The sequence below is a fragment of the Vicia villosa genome, unplaced genomic scaffold, assembly GCF_029867415.1.
Source record: "Vicia villosa cultivar HV-30 ecotype Madison, WI unplaced genomic scaffold, Vvil1.0 ctg.001224F_1_1, whole genome shotgun sequence".
In the NCBI taxonomy this organism is placed as follows: domain Eukaryota; kingdom Viridiplantae; phylum Streptophyta; class Magnoliopsida; order Fabales; family Fabaceae; genus Vicia; species Vicia villosa.
Genome location: NW_026705540.1, coordinates 387,272 through 392,504, shown reverse-complemented (window position 1 = coordinate 392,504; position 5,233 = coordinate 387,272). Strand labels below are relative to the sequence as shown.

Genomic DNA, 5,233 nt, shown 5'->3' with positions numbered 1-5,233 from the left:
CCCAACCATTTCTTTTCTACTACGAAAAATAGTAGCGGTATGATCCTTATCGGTATTTATTAAGTTTTTTAAGATTGAAAAGAAAGAGAATGAACAAGGGGAACTAACCTATCCTCTAATCTAATAGTTGTTATTCTAGTCTAGGTCTAATGTTAACATGGTGACTAAATTCTAAAAGGAGCATTAAAATGGTATCAACAAAATAGACCCAAAATCATGGCAAAAAACAAGTAATAAAATCACACAACAATCATACACAAAAATAACATGGAAATGATACAAAAGAAATGAGGAAGCAATTCAAACATTAATACAAAATTAGTCTAAAAAAATACTACTATTTTTATGAGGTTTTGTTAATACGGGGAATCTAATTCAAGCTTAACTATGTTAAAAATCTATTAACCCTAAAACTAACAATTTTATTGTTTTCTATGTCATTTTTAATACCTAAAAATTGAACAAGAAAAATCAATGATTCTAAATGTTATTATTACCTAAAAATCTAATGAGAAAATTATAATTTTATGCTTTTTATCATCTAAAAAAACTATGTCAAGAGTTCTAAATCTAACATGAAAGAATGGGCTCAGGGGGGTGTATGCAGATTTCGTTCATGGCCCAAGTATTTTTTCTATCACAATTTCAACCAAAAAACGAGCAACGTGGGCTAGGGGAGATGAGATTAGCATTTTCGGCCCAAGATCCACTTTCAGGTTTTTGTTCATCATGATTTTGGTAATAAAAGTAAAAGAAATAATTAAATAAAATAAATAAAAAAATAAAAGAAAAGGAAATCATCAAATTGGGATTAGGGTAAAAGAACCTGGTGACCGTTCAGCTTCTTCTCTCTCGTGCGAACGACGGCGCTATGAACATCCTCCGATTGCTCTCCGGCCACCGGCGACTAGCTTCCCCTCTCTCACCTTCTCTTCGCTCACATACCTCTCGATTCAAGCTTCGCCCCGATTCATGCTTCACCTCGTTTCTGACTTGACTCAACTCTCACTCTCCTCTTCGCCTGCGATGAAAGTCGTTGTGAATGTGAAGCCGACACAGTGGTGATGTCGTTGTTCGTTGTTGATGGACGCTGGACGTTGTTGCAAAGCGTTGAGGATGACGATGCTGAATGAACGCGGTGGTTGAAGATTGTTATGCAGGGGAGACTCAAATGATGAATCGGTGATGATGATGAACGTAATGCTGTTGCAAAGTTCTCGAAGATGCAGAATCGCAGAATCACGTGATGCCAGAGTGATGAATCAAAACGATGAAGGCGAAGGTGATGTTTATCTATTCTTGCTGTTAGCCACGAGGATCGATATCAAAAGGTGAAGAACTGAGTCGTGATCTTGAATAACTCCGATTGAAGAAGAGAGCAAGGTCGAAGATTGATGCAGAGAGGAAGATGAAGATTTTTCGGTTGTTCAGATTTTTTTGGTGAGTTTTCAATTCTGTTCCTTTTCCATCCGATTCCTTCTCCCAATTTCTGTTGTAACTCTTTTTTCTTTTGTTGTTTCTGAATTCAGAGAGTGAGAGGATGATAAGAGATGAAGATGGTGATGGAAACTGAAGGTTGGTGAACAAAAATGGTGAAGGTTCAGGTGATGCAGGGTGAGGAAGAGAGTGAAGATGATGAATGGGAGTGAAGGATTCAAGGGAAATGGTTGAAGAAACTCTTTGAAGTGTAGTGATTCTGATTTATAGAGGTGAGTTCCTTCTCTGATTTCTGTTACCTCTCTTGTGATTCATTTGGAAAATGTTTAGCATTTGTAACTGATTCAGTTTTGGTAGTTACATTCTCCTCTTCTCATTCTGTTAATTCTGTTAGTGACAGTTAGGGAAGTTAGATTCTGTTTTTGATCTTTTCTGTTGATTCAGTTACCTCGATAACAAACTGTTAGGGTTAGTTATATGTAGTAACTGATTCTGTTAGGGGTGGTTATAGGTGGTTATAGGTGGTTAGAAGGTTGTTAGTTGTTAGGAAAGGTTTAGTAACAAACTGTTTTTTTGTTATTGGATTCTGTTTGAAGGTTATGTGCTAACTGTCAGTTTGGAGAGATGTTTTTTTCTGAATTTGAACAAACTAAATGGAGATGAGTAATGCTGAATGTGTATTTCAAATGTTGCTGTTAATTTATTTTTGTGGTTTTGATTCGGATCCTAATTGATTTGAATGGAACTAATAGTGGCTGTGTATGATGTGTTATGGATTTGATATTGTTTACTGGTAGAAAATCTGCAGTGTTTTGTATTAGCAACTAGTAGAAGACCCGTGCGTCCGCACGGGTAATTCAAATCTTAAAATGAATAATGTATTACACACGCAAAAAAAAAAATTAAATATTCGAATAAGAAATGTTAATTTGAGATTTACAAAATATAATATAGATGAAATGAATCTATATATAGTAGTTATGTAAAAAAAAGAACATGAAAAATACAATAGTCATTCATATCTTTGGTAATTCGATAAGGTTAGGTTGTTGGTGATATACCATTGTTATTATAAAATTCCTAATAACTAAAAATAACCTTAAAGAAATATTTATCCAATCACCAACATGATATATTTAATATGTTTAATAACTTTAAATATTTATAAATATGACTAATAACTATAAATATTTACAAATATCACTGATAATTATAAATATTTATAATATTTTGTTGTTTAAATAAAAAAAGGTATTGTGGTGATAGTGTCCCGTGAAAATAGTGAATTTGTGCTAATTATAAATATTTATAATATTTTGTTGATAAAGATAAAAAGTGTATTGTGGTAATAGTGCCCCGTAAAAATAGTGAGTTTATGCTAATTATAAATATTTATAATATTTTGTTGATTAAAATAAAATAGATATTGTGGTGATAGAGTCCCGTGAAAACTTCTTAGCTGGATAGTTTTTAATTTTAATTGGTATATAATTTATTTAAATGTAATAATAAAATATGAAATAATAATTTTTATTGTATAATACTATTTAGGCTATAAATCGTTTCAAACATCTCATAGTTTATTCAAATGATGTTATTCAAATGATAGGAGGAATTGAAAAACTTGAATTTATAAAACTCGACTTTGATATTGAAAAACTTGAATTTATAAAACTCGACATTGATATATGTTCGATATATATTAAGAGTTGTATAATAGGTAGATGCAAGATATCTTAAAATCATTTTGTGATATATCAACTTAAATTCTATTTCTTTAGAAATATCATCAAGACACTCTTAGATTAATGATACAGTCCTCCTAATATTTAGTAATGATTTTTCTTTTCTTAGACTAATAGATGGTTAATAATGATACGTTGATATTAATATTTAATAATGTTTGACATATTAATTATGTTGAATATTCTCTATTAGATAGTTGATGCTTCCGGTACAAACTACAGTATTATTTTACAACTTGCACATGGCTAACTCGAACAATAACATGAATTTAAATATTATAAACCACATTGAATAAGAAATAAAGTGCAGCTCCATCTTCATAGCAATTAGCAAAAGAGATGAATATGACCATAGAAGAAGCACTACACATAGAAAATTGATTTTATTTTGATAAAAGACAGCATAAACTCCCTCAGCTTATATTCATCACAGTAACATAGCATGTGTCTTTCATATTTGAGACGCGTATATGCATTCAAGTAAAACAAATTAAGAATAAATTTTTCTGAATTTTTTGTGTTCCTTTCACTTATAATCTCCACCAACAAAATTTCAAAATTAAAAACATTATACTCATAATAAAATTACAGCTGTGCTATGTTGACACTGAATTATGCTACACCGTATGTACACCATAGCCATTTCAATTCTTTCTTAGTGTTACACAAAACCCAATACAAGAAAAATAATTACTAAAATAAACAAAGGTATGTGTAATGGTATACAAGTACGGTGTGGTTGTAGCTTATGGTGTCAAATTAGCATTTCTCTAAAATTATGAGGTGTTACATAAAAATGATCAAACTTCCAAAACATCTATTTGCATCATCCACTCATCTAAAATCTCTTTTCATTTTTTCACATCCTCCAAGTTTCCAAAATCACTTTTCATCACAAGTTTAAACATCTATTTGCATCATCCTTCGTATCAACAAATAAAATAAATAAATAAATAACTTTGTTGATAAAATAAACAACTCATTAAAAAACTAACAAAAAACCAATACATATGTATTAATCTTTCAATTTTCTATTATTAATTAAGGTAAGCTTATAAAAATCAAGCTAAATAATTAACACCAAGAAAAACTCATGCTATTCTATGTGTACTATAGTTGCAGAAGCAAAACATTAACACTGAGACGAACTCCCTATGCTATTCTAAGTGTGCTTCCACTGTTTTTTTATGCTTTTAATTTAATTTACACATGAGAAGAAATTTCTTACTCCATTGTGATAGGTAGAAAACAAATGTAGAGTAGTTGGCTCTCAATGTGTGATTTTTTTACACACATGTCTCTTTGGACAATTATGATCAACATTGTAATTAGTTAGTTCCAAAGCTACACGTGTATCTATGAAACAACATCGAATCGCATACTAAATTAGATCCGTGATCTAACCAGAACTTTAAAAACATATTTCAAATAATGCAGAAAATTACACAAAACAACCAGAAACACGGCTGCAATATCGCGGCAGAAACTCAAACGTGCATAAACAAATATGTGTTCTCATTCATGCATGTTAAAAATACACCGGGGAGTCATTGCATAAGATTATGACAGATAGAACAATAATATTCTAAACTATTTCTCTTTTATTCTCAAATAAAACTAATATATAAGAAAAACTCACTTGTTAAGTGTAATTGTATAAGCCTCAACAATTAAAGGGTAAACACATAAACATAATCATAATCTATTGGATATGGATTATATGCTCAAGTGAAAGTATGTCACAGATTTTATCCGGCAAAAAATTCAAACTACAATGAGATATATGGAAAGCGGACTCAGCGACTTAACCATATCCAAATTTTTACCGTGTATCCTCAGCGACTTAAGCATGGAAAGAGGAGTAGTTGATGACGATGAGTCCAGTGTTTGTTTCAATGGCTTTAACATGGATCTAAACAAATCCAATTCTTTCAACAAAGGATGAAAGAGCTTGGAAAAGAAAAGAACACCAGTATACCTCCTTGCTGTCAATTTTGATTGTATTACCTCACTCTTAGCTCCAATAAAGGGTCGTGAAAGAATCAACATTC

General features: G+C 31.1%; 1 long non-coding RNA gene across 1 annotated transcript; it reads left to right on the top strand.

Annotated features, from left to right (window-relative positions):
- Window positions 1-797: 797 nt before the first annotated feature.
- LOC131634087 (uncharacterized) lies at window positions 798-2,136 on the top strand. The gene is made up of 2 exons (XR_009293475.1): window positions 798-1,440; window positions 1,530-2,136. It is a non-coding gene; the product is annotated as an uncharacterized LOC131634087 (long non-coding RNA).
- Window positions 2,137-5,233: the final 3,097 nt, after the last annotated feature.